Source organism: Oryzias melastigma, linkage group LG20 (genome assembly GCF_002922805.2).
Source record: "Oryzias melastigma strain HK-1 linkage group LG20, ASM292280v2, whole genome shotgun sequence".
Taxonomy (NCBI): domain Eukaryota; kingdom Metazoa; phylum Chordata; class Actinopteri; order Beloniformes; family Adrianichthyidae; genus Oryzias; species Oryzias melastigma.
This window is the reverse complement of record NC_050531.1, coordinates 14,202,544-14,217,325: the sequence shown is the minus strand read 5'-3', so window position 1 is coordinate 14,217,325 and position 14,782 is coordinate 14,202,544. Positions and strand designations below refer to the sequence as shown.

The 14,782-nt window shown below is 38.6% G+C and overlaps 1 long non-coding RNA gene across 1 annotated transcript in view; it reads left to right on the top strand.

The window, feature by feature from the left end:
• LOC112151401 overlaps positions 1-13,756 on the top strand; it is a 130,705-nt gene extending 116,949 nt beyond the window's left edge. Inside the window, exon 3 of the long non-coding RNA XR_002920115.2 lies at positions 12,032-13,756. This is a non-coding gene — a long non-coding RNA (uncharacterized LOC112151401). The remainder of the gene's footprint in view (positions 1-12,031) is intronic.
• The last annotated feature ends 1,026 nt before the right edge of the window (positions 13,757-14,782 follow it).

Genomic DNA, 14,782 nt, shown 5'->3' with positions numbered 1-14,782 from the left:
GAAGCAGTATTCTACTACTGACTGACAACCAACCATGCATTCAACCATTAACTCTTATGCTATGTTAACATTGGGCATGTGAGGCTCATTCTTGAACATGCATTTAGGTGGTGACACTGGACAAGCAAGGAGGGGTTTTTCTTCTATTTCTTTTTTTTTTGGTATTTGCTAGCACATGTTTGCCACCTACAATTGGAGGAGGCTTGGTGGGAAATGTCGAAGTGGTACAAATCTCACAAATCTTCCTCCAGTCTTTTTCTTTCTCAGCTCTACACTGATATTTGAAAAACTGGTTGTCATGTAAGTGCTGTCTTCACAATCAATTTTCAAACAGTTGTTGCTTCTATGAATTAAAAGGGATGTCATCCGTTCATTACTACCAAATCCGGGTCCCTGATTGGTCAAAGTTTGACCTGGTTGAACTTGTAATGGTGTTTTATATGTAGAGCCCGAAAACGGTTATAGAATCTTGTGTAGAATGAATGCAAGAGTTTGGAATGAGCAAGTGGAAAATGTGCATATATGAGTGTTTACATAGACGTCTTATTGGAAGTAACTCCTTGAACGCACATTGCCAAAGGTGGTAAGAATGTGCTTTTACAATTTCTCAACAGTTATGCGCTTTTCAAAGGTAAAAAAACAAGTAAATCTCATTTTAATGCAGAGATCTCAAGCTGGCGGCCCGCGGGACATTTGCAGCCACCAAGTTGATATTTTGCAGGCCCCGCCTTAATATGAAGGTTCAACGTCTACTAAGCAATATCTCTCCATGTCAACACTTCTTTGATGATAGCTTTGTTTGCTTTGTGATGTTCCAGCTTGCTTTATGTTTAAAACTTTGCCTTTGCTATTGTCGTTGGATCTGGTCGTCAGAAAAGACCTTAGCAACAGTGGTTAGCGTCGTTAGCTTATGTAATTTCACAGGACCTGCAGAAGATATTGCTAAGTAGTACATTGACATGAAAAAAATGTTCAATAAACTTGTATCGTAGACATAGACAATGGACCAAAGACATAGACAGTGGATGCAAAATCATACCTTGGGCACAAATGGAACCCTCCATACTCTGCCTTCAGCGGCCCCTTGGTAAATTAAGATTGAGAACCTTGTTTTAATGTAAATAGACAAATATAAATATATAAAACCTCTATGGATATAGCCTGTTTGTTTGAAGCTGCATTGTCAAGATGTATTAATGAAAAACTGGTTTCTTTGTGGCTTCTGCATTACTCTGTGGTAATAACGGTTCCTCCAAAAACTTCGACAGATGGCAATTTAATTCCTTTCTGTGCCGCTGTGCTTTATGTCACCTTGAAAACTTTTTTTTTTTTTCCAACGCCCTACCCGACCCTCTACACCTGCTGCAAAGAAGTCTTTCCGCAAACTAAGTCACTGATACTGCACAAGAGTCACAGTTTCTGGTAATAAATATAGGAATCATGCATAGGGGGGTAATCAGTAGTTCTTATCGCGGGATCCCCCTGAGACTGATCCCCGGCGTGTGACATGGCTGTCAAAACACTGACAGATTGTTTTACCAGCACACTCACACAAGCACTCGGCTCCACGCATGCATGCACACACACACAGCTGAATGCAAACACATGCTTGCAAGCAAACACATACGCTCAAAATCCTATCAGCAGGCTGTTTTATCAACTCCACCGGCTTGACTGACATCTATTCCCCTGGGTATCCCCTAAGCACCATGCTTTTTGAGGTAAATACAGTCTAACAATTTCTCCTGAAAGTTTTCTTATTTAGTAAATATCTCTTTTAAACAGCACTCTTTGAAAGTGATATGGATTATAGCTACAGTTACATTACCTTTGGTGGAGAAGTCTACTTTCTTTGAAAGAATAGAAACCAGGGATGCAAGACTACAGCAGTCAGGTGCCAGTTGGTTTCTGTCTGCCATTCCATTAGCCAAATAATGATATTTCAAACATGTCAGAAGTCCAGTAACTCTGTTAAACCACATTGACATATGACAGTTAATTCTCTTGCCGTATGTCACTTTGGACAATATGGTTAAATGCTTCCTGGGACAGATGCTACTTTTAGGCTAACTAGTGGAAATTGATGATCTAATTTGGTTTTAGTGGCCTTGCTCTGGCCAATGTCTTTTTCCTGAAGCTGTCAGGGGGGTGGGCACAGGTACGGACACAATTTTTGTCATACATAGATCTTCTGGTGCTTCATGAAGTAACAGAATCACAGCAGGAAAAACACCTTGTGCCTTTGATGGTTTGATATTAGGAGGCACAGAAATAGTAAGTGATTTTAATTCCATTTTTAGAGCGTCTTTTGAATTACAAATGGTGTATATTTATATAGCGCTTTACTACCTTTTTAGAAAGCCCAAAGGGCTTTACAGTCACAGTCCCATTCACACACACACATGCACACACTGACGCCAACCTATAACCACCAGGAGCAATGTGGGGTTCAGTGTCTTGCTCAAGGATGCTTCGACACAGAGCGGGAACCAAACCTACGACCTTCCAATCAGAGGTTGACCACTCTACCTCAGCACATGGCCCATATAGACACTCTTAAGGTGGTTGCCATGGGGCAAGGTGTGATGAGAGGTTCGTATAGTGTGGAGAGAGAAGTAAATGTTCAAGACCTAATTAAAAAAAATTGGAGACTTAAAAATATGAACCTTCTGTTATGCAAGTTGTGTAGTAAGGATTTTACAGTTTTTAGCCAAAATAATAATAATAAAAAATATATTGCTTTTAAGGACCTGTTTTTGCAGAGCAGCAGGGGTTCATCAGAAATTTGTATCCAAGTTGTGGGTGGGACCATTGGTGCAGAGTAAGCCTGCTCCTACTTCCCATCATCCATCTGTTTACACTCTTTCCCACTAGCTTACAGCCTCTCACACCCTAACCTAATATTAGTGGTGCAACAAATATTAATATTGGAGCAATCCAGCCGCATCAGATGTCGGCTCAGACGAGGAAAACAAAGACATATATGGATCTAGTTGACTACAAGTGGATGCATCAGAATGGAGAGAAGCAGGGAGCTTGTGACCTTCCCATAGTAGATTGTTCGAAAAACAAGCTTTTTCAAAATAAATTTTTTGTCTGCTCCTGATTCTCAACAATTTAAATAAAAAAATACCCAGTAATGCAATGTTAAGTTTAATTTTCTTTATCTTAGTCCTCCACCACGACAAAAATACTATTAAAAAAAACACCACAATCACCAATTTTTATTGGAGTATTTCTTCAATATTTTCAAAATACAACCACTCTCATGGCGGTTAAAGTAACACTGAAGTGACTCACTGTGTGTACACATCTATTTTTCTTTTTCTTTGGAAAAGGAACATTATGCCCAATTCTTTTAAATCCAGTTAAATTCTGTGAAACGGTTGCACAATTTCTGTTTTCAAAGTCAAAGTTTGTCTGAACATGTTGGAGGTAAAATGTTTTTGGTGATTATTTTGTTTTACAAAAACTGACACTACATGCGGAGACATAAATGAATGAAAACAAATCTTCTAATTTTTCTTTTTGTTTTTAAAAATTGTGAACCTGATTTTATTTTGCCATAAAACATCTAAATACGTCTGGAGAAGCTACTATATGACCCAGATAAATAGCCCTTTATGGACCAACAGCTTATGCTGTAGTTCCCAAAATAATGATTCTCAAACTGTATCCACCATGTTTACCAGCACTGACCTACAGCAACAAGCAAAATCCCTTCTTAAAGAATCATTTATAAATGGAAAAACTCTAATTATTGTGAAAAAAAATCTTCTTATGTTTCGTAAATGCCTTCAGACTTAACTTTGTTGCATTATATATCAACTCTTATCCTACATATTACATTTGAATTCCAGAGGGGAAATAATTTCAATTGTGGGTGGCGGTTTATGGGGGAGGGGCGGGCGGTGCACAGGGTTTCTATGCTCCAGCAATTTGATATCACAGCACTTGAGAGTTATCATCAGTGGCCATAAGCTGTGTAGCAATTCATAATTGTGTTCTCTCATCTCATACTGCAGCAACTGAAGTTTTTGCTTTTTTATTTATTTTCCCCAACACACACACAAACATGTAATCACACATTTGCTTCATCCCAGCACTTTTTTTTTCATGATGCATTAAGTGGTGTAGAGTTGCATTTTGCTCTGTGTGCACATGCATGCATGTGTGTGTAGGTGTGCGTGAGAAACGGAGGTCCCTCCACCTGTGCTGGTTGGGAGTTAATCCGGTTAGGTCCCATCCTCGTCTCCGCGGCTGAGCGTTGTGGTGGAAGCTGCACAGTGCCCTGCGGGGGCCTGGGGCGCCTCTCCAGCCCAACGCCTTGGTTTAAGCGTGGAGCAGTAAGGAGATGAGGCCGGCTCGGCCCTCGTTACAGAAATTAGATGGATCAGGGAGTAAACATAACCAGCTTTTTATATGATCCCAGGCTCAGAGTACACAGAAAGCGGAGAAAATGGAGGGGAGGGAGGGGTGGGAGGAAGAGAAGGCGAGATTCCTACTCTAATTACTTCACGGGTCACTGCTCCTGCAGGCAGATGTCAGAATCCAACACTTTCTGATGTGGGGAGAGCAGGAGAATAGGACGGATGGGGAGAGGAAGGCTAGCAAGAGTGTTTAGGTAGACAGGAGATTTCAAAATTAAGATATGCGAAGCATAGCAAGAAAAACTATAAAATACTTAAAGTGAATAAATGGGACAAACAGAGAGAAAGTCAGTAAATGAATGTAGAAAGGTGTAACACATTGTCGAGCGAGTGGAAGAGTCTGGGAGCGATGACACTGATTAGTTTTGGTGTGGCACTGACCTGTGTGTGGCAGAAAGGTAGCAGACAGGCTTTCACTGTTGCCTCTTGCCCTTTAGCTCACTGAAATAGGTTATAAAAAAATAAAAAGACTACTTCACATCCAAATAAAATGCCTAACAGATCCTTTTTTTTTTTTTTTGAAAAACTCAATCCACTGTGAAAGCTTTTTTTTCCAATTATGCAGCCAAGAAGCAAGAAAGCAGATTTTTTCTTGGCCATTTTGGCCTTTATTTCCAACTTTAATCTTCTCTGAGTAAATCTATACACGTAAAATTATTAAAACTGGATCTTCATTACAAACCCATGAATGACACCATTAAAAATGTAAACATTTTTTCTGAAGATGTAATTAATTTTGCTAGCAAAAAATAATTTTCAACGTCCTTCTTTTTACTTTTTTATTTTTTTAATGTGCGTGACTTGTAGAATGTAAATAAAAAAACTGACAAAGTGCAACACTTTTGCCGTCAAAATAAGCAATAAACTTACGACAGTTTTATTGTTTTGAGGTGTTCTAGGTTGATGCAAAGATTTCTCACAAGCAGCTGCAAAAACCTGAATGGTTAGTTGTCATGCAAGAGGTGCCAAAGCAGTCGTTACTTTTTATTTTTGTGAGTTTTTTTTTTCAGAAAGCAAATGGATATACAATAGAGTAAAATATCAGTTATATTTATACATTGTGTCATAATTCGATGTTGTTTCATTCTTTAAATACAGCGGATGCTCAGAGCTGAGAAAAAACTAAATCTATAGGCCTGCTGACAGCTTGAATGAGATCTACTTTAAGTGTTTACTGAGCAGCATGCTGTAGATTTCTGTAGATCTTTCAAGTTAAACCTACCTGAGAAGAAATTGAAAGTGAGCTGCATGCATTTAAGCAGTAAAACACCCACTCCTGCACATGCTGCACATTTATTAGTCAATTCTGACAGATTAGCTGTTTTTGACAATGCAACTGTTGAGCTTCATACAGGAGCACAGGCTTGCTCTGTTTCACTGTTAAACGTTACCAGGCTTTAAATTCTGGTGCATTTTGGGTAAGAAAAACAAACGCAATACCAACTCTGACTAATAATAATTTTTGAAAAAAGTGTATAACACTAAACAAGAACTTGTAGGTTAAAATATGACTACTGCACCTTAGGGTGCTCCAGGTTATGAAGCGCACTGTTAATGAATGATCTATTCTCAAACTTATGTCATGTATTAAACTGGACAAAAGAGTAAGAGATACTGTAAGTCTGTCAGTCATTTCGAGTTCATTAATTGCGTTCACTCAAGGACGGGTTTACAACATGCTACAAATTAGCCACGTTAAAAGTGTTAGCCACTTTAGGGTATTCACAAATACCTGTAACACTCAACTTTGTTTGTCAAAAAAGGACGCTACAACAAACATTACTGTGACTACGCAAACTTCCAGCCTTGTTAGCCGCGTTAGCATATTCACAATAACACTCAACCCTGTGTGCAACATGTAAAAAAGACAAAAACAAGACATTGAAAACAAATTTTACTGTGATTAAGCTAACCCCTAACCTTGTTAGCAATACAAGGGGAAAAAAATGCATATTCACAATGAAATCCTGTTTGCAACACATAAAAGCTCATTACTAGTTTAGCGTGTCATGCAAAATTGTTGCATCCACAGCTCATCAAATGTTGCTCACATTTGTCGCCATGTTTTTGAATGACTTATCGGGTGAGTTGGTTTGTGTTTATTCACACAAGTATGATTTAATGGACACAGTATAATTGCAAAATTACGTTTTTTTTTTTTTTTTTTTTTTTTTTTACATTTCTAGAATTTCGATAGTTTTGTGCATATGTGTATTGGAAACGCAGCCACTAACTCCCAAACTTGTTTGTAGCGTGAAAAAAAAAGTTAGCTTCATTAGCATATTCACAAAAACACCCAACCAGTTGTTTTTTGAAAAAAAAATAGGCGCTTGAGTGTTCCTCATAGTGCAAAGAATACAGTAGAATTTTGTTAAAGTCACACAACTTTATTCAGTTAAACTTGAGGACCAGTCATTTTAATGTGCTTTAATTAAAAACTCCAATTATTACCCGTGGAAATTGTAAAGGTGCAGCTATTTACAGTAAAAAAAAATATTTATATATATATTTATTGTACTCTGTCACAAGGAAGTAGAAAACCTGCATTTGTGAGTGGGTTGGATGTTGGTTGTGGGTCAGTGGTGTACAGGGCTCTCTGAGGCCAGATTGAGGCTGATTTGGTCCCAGTGAATATGTTTCACTTCCCCCTCAGTGAAGCAGGCATGCCCCCAGGACCTGATTTACTCCTGATTTGTGGGCTGCCTCTGTCAAAACTAGGCACCATTCAGGTCTGCGTGAGACATGCAGAGCAATACACATGCAGATGGACAGATAGACGGATAGATAGATAAATAAGCAAACAGACAGACAGATAGATGGACGGACAGACAGACAGATAGAACAAGCAGATGGAATCCCGTTGGCTATGATTTCCAAGCCTGGGTCTCCAGGGGCTGATGGTATTTTCATTTCAATAGACGCTAAATATTTATAAATTTCTCTTTTCTCACCCAGCCTTTAAAGGCCTTTCTGTGTTGTTTGAGGTGCTGAATTCTCAAACTTTCAACTGGATGTATATGGATACTTATGTGCTCCCTCCCAATCACTACACAGAGCTAAGTGCCAAATGGTCTTTTGTGTGACTGTGCGTTTGGCTTCAGCTCTATCTTCTATTTCCCATGCAACTTCCCACTTGGATGTCTCAACTTCTGAAATTGCTGTTTTTTTTTTCTCTAAAAATGCTCCTAAAATCCAAACTCCACGAGTAGAAGACTAGATCCATGTACTTCTGTGTTTTCCTCATCTGAGATGGCATCTGGCTCAAGACTGCATGGTCGGATTGCTCGACATTTTTGTTGCACCACTAATGTTAGAGCATGTGAACAGATTGATGATGGGAAATGGGGTAAACCTTACTCCGCACCAGCACTTCTACCCACATCTCAGAGAGGTGAATTTCTAATGAACCACTGCCGCTTTGCAGAAACTATGTCCTAGAAAACGACACAAGTTTTTCGATTATGGCTAAAACTGACATAATCATGAATCAAAGACCACTGGAAAAACTTTTACAATAGATCAAAAGAGGATCAAAGTAGGATCAAACTTTAATATTGTATAGGACATTAAGAATCTTGGAGCCCATAAGGATGTGACTGTGGGCGTCAATGACAGGTAGGAGGTCTGTGAAGGGAATTTCCACGCTCTAGCACTGCTGACAGAGATCTGAGGATCACTCAAAGGAGGTAAGTGTGACGCCGTGTTGTGTCATCCCAGCAGGAACGGATCTGGTTACTACCATCCTACAAGTGAAAAGAAGTTCCTTTTTTCATGGTGTTCAGACGCTCTAAAGCTGGTGACACATTTTGCATTTGAGGTCTTTTCAGAAGCTGTCTCCAAACGGCAGGTTTACCAACAGGAATTAGGTGCGATCAGCTGATCACTTTGGGCTGATTATTAATCACATAATTCAATGCATTCAGTGCTGAAGAAATCACAACACATTGGCTTTTTGTTTTTTGTAAAAATTTGGATGGGTATTAGTGAGAAGTCAAAAGCTGTGCGTGTGTGTTGGCAGGCAAGACTGCATGAGTGTAAGACATCCATCTCTCGCTGGCTGTGTCACGTCTGTCAGAAGAGAATTGACATTGATGAGAGCAAACTAGATGGAGACAGCGTCCGTCCAGTACAAGGCCTCATCATTATGGCTGCAGTCCTTTTGATCATCCCTCTCCTCTCTGTTTCTTTCTTCTTCTGTCAGTCTGTCTGTCTCCGTCCCCGCCGTCTCTTTTCGATGATCCAAAGGCAGAAGAGCGGTCGCCGTTTTGGGATGACACACAGCCTTTTGTCTTTTGAGTTTTTCCACCTCAGTGATGCCCTCTGCCACACCAATCCCCCCTTACCTACTTACACACATATTTAGTGGTCCCTGGTTTACAGTGGGAGGTACATTCTAAAAATAACCAATGATAGGTGAAATCCTCATGGTTTTCAACATTTTCAAAAGATGTTTTAAGGCTGTAAAACCCCTTACTACACACATTATACTCTTATCTCAGGCAAAAATTAACATTTTAATACTTTTCTCTCTTGTTTAAACTCATCAACTTATGCTCATTCCCAACTTGTCATCTATGGACGTATGGTTCGTCACTTTTTTGACATTTGGTGTGTCCCTAACTCATTGTTTTTTGATGTGCTGGCTGTCCCCATTAAACCAAGGGTCTCCAACCTCCAGGTCGATAACCAGTACCGCTCCGAGGACCGTTTGGTACCGAGACACAGACAGGCAAAAAAAAAAAAAAAATGCATACACTAATCAGGGATCTCCAACCCTCAGGACACAGGCCGGACCGGTACCCTAAACCAGTACTCCAACCCTTACCCGGTACTTTGTCCATGTACCATGCATGTGGTACTGCATCCTGAGGATTGGAAACCCGTGATTTAATGGAAACAGTCAGCAAATCAAAAAACCACGAGAATGTCAAAGAGTGACACGGAAAAGGCCTGAACCATACGTCCATATATGATGAGTTGGGGGTGAGAATGTATAGCCCATACTATGTTCACACCGAGCTCGGAAACACGCGTTCAAGCGACCAGAAAAGTCTATGTGAACGCACATATAATATATATGTGTTTTGGGCTTCCACATTCAAAACTCTCGTGTTCATGTGTCGCTCCGCAAGTTCTTAGGTCCTTTCTCGGGCTCTACGTACAAATCAGTTGAGCTTTGACCTATCAGGGACTCAGATTTGGTAATAACGATTGGGTAGCATCCTTTTTAACTCACAGAGGTGCCAACCAGTTGGAAATCGATCTTGAAGGAGAAATTAATAAGTGTGGTTTGTTTGTGCCTGCCTGGTCGGAAAGAAAAAACCTGGAGCAAGATTTGCACCATTTTGACATTTTGCTCCAAGCCTCTTTCAACTGTAGGTACATGCACTAGTATCGGGTAGCAATAGCCCCGTGTGAACACCATAAGCTAAAATTTTGCTCAAAAAGCCGCATTTAACCTGTTTTTAAATGAGCTACACTTATCAATTGTGTACCCAGCATCAAAGTTCAGTACTTTTGTAGGTAAATAAGTCCAGTATTATAGAATGAAGCCAAAGATCTACTCACGACTGAAGATTTATGTGAATTTGGCAAAATGAACACATTCTAGATATGATCATACGGCAGGGGAGAGATTGATTGACAGTTGTTTACAGCCAATCATGATGCACAACACAATGTGCTGTATAAAAACACACGCAAAGCTGCAGTAAAAAAAATCCACAAAACAGTGAGACTGTGAAGAGCGAGGCATCACCGTGCACCCTCCTGCTTCTCATTCCTCTCCCTGCTTCGCATCATGGAGCAAATCCTGCTGCGTCACTCAGTGGGAAACTGCAGAGATAATGATATTAGCTTGGTGCTCGGCACATCTTTATTTGAATCGAGCTTAAAAGCAACTACAGAGTACACTTGCTGTTGGAGAGAGCTCAGAGAAAGACCTCTGTCCTGCCTCTCCACATAAAGCTAACTTAAAAGCTGCTTAACTTGACATTACTGAAACAGTGCAGCCAGACTACAACAGCTGTAAACAAATTTGTCCAATAAAGGGAATGAGTTGTGCAAAGTTTTTCTCTAATTTATAATTAGATGTCAACTACAGACAAATACACATTGGACAGGTAATCTCTTATGTCACCTATTCTGTTTTAAAGTGTTTAAAGTTTAAAGTTAGCTGAAGTTCACTCAGCTCAACAACTTATCTAAAACAGTAACTGGGCTGGAAAGTTATGGATATAACACAAAGTAGTAATCATTAAGGTTTTTGACAACAGATATGTTAAGTTTTGGTGTAAAATCTGACTTTTTAAAAGAGATATAGGAAGTTGAGTTTTTACTTGTCAAGAGAATCTGGGGGTTAAAGGTGAAATCTCCTTTTTTTGGGCAGGAAATTGGATCTAGATGAACTCAGTGGTTGAGATTTGCAGCCCTTTGTGAAACAGCAGTGAGAATGGATGATTGTAAGGTTACATGTGGCACCTGTCCAATTGGGTTTTCTTAGAAATACTTTCCAACGTTTGAGCTCCAAAATAAAAGTACAAATAGTTTAATTTTCAAAGTGAAACTCTTCATTTTAAAAAGAAAACTTTACTAAATCACATTGGGATGAACACATTTTCAATGCAGTGATGCTTTTTTGAATATTTAGTTAACTTGAAGCTGTTAAAGATGCTTTTTTTCTTATTTAATGCTTAATAAAATCAACATTCCATGAGGTATAAGGCTTCAATAATTATTTCTTCCTTCTTGGTTGTAAGAAACTTCCCATTATCCATTTCTCATTCAATTGTAGGCTAAGAAACACCACAGGGAATCCTCCTGCTGCCACAACTTCATATTTTGGAACGCATTTCATCTGCTCAACCATCCATGATACACTTGGTCACTAATAACCTCATAACACACAAATCACAGAAAAAAATCTTGTGAAACTCTTTTATTTCACCAAATATATACAACATTTTACATAACTATCCTTTTCTGTGTTTGTAACTTTTGTTTTACGATAAAACCTATTGCTTTTGTTTGGGAACTAAACAAAGAGAGCTAAAAAGAAACATATTTTTTCATGACAGACAGTAGAAACACAAAAATGATGTACTCAATAACAATTATGTAAAAATAACTAAGAATACAGTCATTATGTGACAAACCCTTTTTTGTTGTCTAACATATTTTAGCTTTAGTTCTATTTTGCTTCTGAACTAATGAACTGAAATTCATTCCCATAGCATTTGGATTTTTCAAAATTTATCATACAGGTAAAATAATCTTATTATTTGAGAAAGTCCTATAGAAATACATATTCTTGTTCTTTTTGATTGAGTTCACTCTTCTTGAGGTTTTCACAAAAAAGCCTTATTGTTGTGTCAGACCCTGATCATGTGACCATTCTAATGAGTTAGTGTTGACAGAAGATTCTCTTAAAATGCAAATAGGATACCACACAGATCCAAACATCCTGTCTTGAGAAAGGTGATATGTTGTGAAATTCTTGGCAGATGCTGAACTGGCCCGATTGAGAATCTAGAGTGAAAAAAAACAAAGCTAAAATAGAGAATCTAGCTAAATTTATGCCATTTTTTTCTCTTTCCTTGCAGCAATGAGGCAGCGGAGATTGTCCCCCATTGGTCCCAGGGTCCCCGTGGGTTAGGCCCACCCTACAGTCATGCCCCGAGAAACAGAGCCTGATGAGGAGCACAAGGCCGCGAAGGCTTTCCCTGAATGCTCAGGGGAGCACACACTTGCAGAACCACACAGGCAAGTGCAAACACTCACAAAGGCAAGTGGGCACACGTACAATAAGCTAGACATGTACAGTGTACACAAAGAAGGAGCATTTACTCCTAATACTGGCTAAATATCAAAAAACACAGTAAACCACACAAACACAGACCTGCTGGTCCTTTTTGGCAAAACCTCATGCAGTTCACATCAAAGGGATAACTGTAGTGTCAGAAATATAGACCTTTTACCAAATCAATATTTTTTCATTTTTTTGTTCATGTTTATTATTTACTTGTCCACATTTCATAGTTATGTTTATTTTTGGACCAGCAATATTTTAGCTTTGTTTATTTTGCTCTTTGAAATGCATTTAAAAAAATCGATCAATAAAGAAATAAAAAAATAAACATTTTGTCTGGCTTTTAAGAATGATTAAATTAGTACACTTGTAATAAGGGCCAAACAATGTTTAGAAATATTCCAAAGCCTATTAATGGGCTTCAGCCTGTTAGCAAATAAAGAAATTCCTTCCGCTCCAGCTGGAGTTGTGTGCAGTTATGGTTATTATAAATAAAGTTTAGCCTCAAACACAAAAGGGTTTATACACATATACTCCTCGTGTGTCTGAAGATGCATAACCAGTACATAAACAGTAAAATCTACCCAACCCAAGAGGCCTTCAGCTCTGATCTGTTTGCTTGGCTGCTGAACAGAACAAGATTTATATAAAAATAAAAAGATGAACAAAAGAATAAATAAACAAATGCATAAATTCCACCTTGTCCAGCAGGAATTGTGAGCAATTATGGCTAATATAAATAAAGCTTGGCCTCAAATGCAAAAGGGGTTAACACAGATATACTCCTCGTGTTTTCAAGGATACATAAACCCTATCGTAACGGTATTCGGCCCAAAACAAAAGGCCTTTGGCTCTTATCTTTTTGCTCAGCTGCTGGACAGGACAAGATCTAATAAATAAATTAAGAAATAAAGATTTAAAAATTCTAGCAGAAATTGTGGTTTATCCAAATTACATTTTAACTTGGCAAACTTCAGGATTTATTTCTTATAAAAATGAATAGCTTTTTCATTTTTTTGGCTAAATGGGTTTTCTTAGACTAGCCTTACAGGGACCATGACATTGGCGTGCATCCTAGACACCAGCCACTCTCATTTTGGGTAACCCATAGTGGTTCTGTGAATAAACTGGGAAAAAAGAAACTTTTATTATAAATGCTGTCAAATTTTGTCACCCTCAGCACATTGCTTTTAATTGTACCTCCAGGCCTTGATAGAAGCACAAAATGTGTTCACCTCGGTGGGACCAATTTTTGAGTTTCTTCAAAGATGATACAGTGCAGAATAAAAAAAAAAAAAAAAAAGTCATCTGGTATTGACACAAAAAGGCCTTCTTCTGCTTAGCACTAACTAGCTTTTTATGAGTAAACCTCTCACCTCTGAGTTGGCTAACTAGCCATCGCTCCTGCCTACTGGCAACACACCTGCCCCAACTGCACTTGGAGGCAAACACCGGCCTCAGGAGAATACACACCCCAAAACACACACAACTGCACACAAGTGCGTACTTAAACCAAATATATGTATTTCCTCCTAATAAACACAGACTCATAAGTTAGTCCAGCACCTCCCTTCACAAAAGACAATAGCCCCCTTCCACTGTCTGCTTGTCAAAGCATAATAATTATGACTAACAAATAAATGCCAGGTGCTAAAGAAACATCTAGAGCGCTAAAGTAAATTACTAATATTAGGAATCCGCGCTCATCATTTGCAGTCAATTTCCTGCCGCTAATGAGATTAAAAACAATACTGTCAGTCAGCGGACAGAGAAATACTCTTTCCAATTTATTTTTTCTTTTCTCCACAATCAAGCCACGGCTTTAATAATCAGAAAAATAACAGGATATGGCAGCACTGTTTAATTACATTTTGAATATCAGCGAGTTTTTAGACACACTGAAATGTCATTTCATTTAATACTGGAATAATATTGTGAACTCAACATGAAATTATAATTTCCTCATGGCTGTGACAGGGGAACAGGATAATAAGCACTGCACAAGCAAATGGTTTTACAAATAACAGCTATAGAATCAGTTATAAAATCTATTATTTTTCAAAATAAAAGAGTGGTGAATGCATTCCTCATCTTTCCTTTATTTTTCTGTTCATCCCACTTACCACCTGATCAAAGCTCTGAATCCTCCCAGTCTCCTTCTTACTGGGAAAGAACCGCTCCACCCCACAACCCCCACCCTCCAGTTTAGGGTCTGGATGGTGGTGGTGGTGACCAGAAGAGGGCAGACACACTGTGCTTAATCTCATGTCTGATTATAAATATTTTGTGTTCATCTTCATCCTCTTTACTAACACACCTGCTTTTATTTTACTGCCTCATCAATAGTAATTCACTACAAAGTCAATTTTAAGAAATAATGTACCAATGTTTTAAGGTTTTGTGGTTCACAGATGTTTGGGATTCTTTTGGATTTGGATGGTTTTACATAAATGTTAAGCTTTTTCCGCATAGTTTTCACTGCTAACTCCTAAATCAATCATATTTTCTTCCCATCCAAAATTACCAATTGTTTCAGTATCATGAA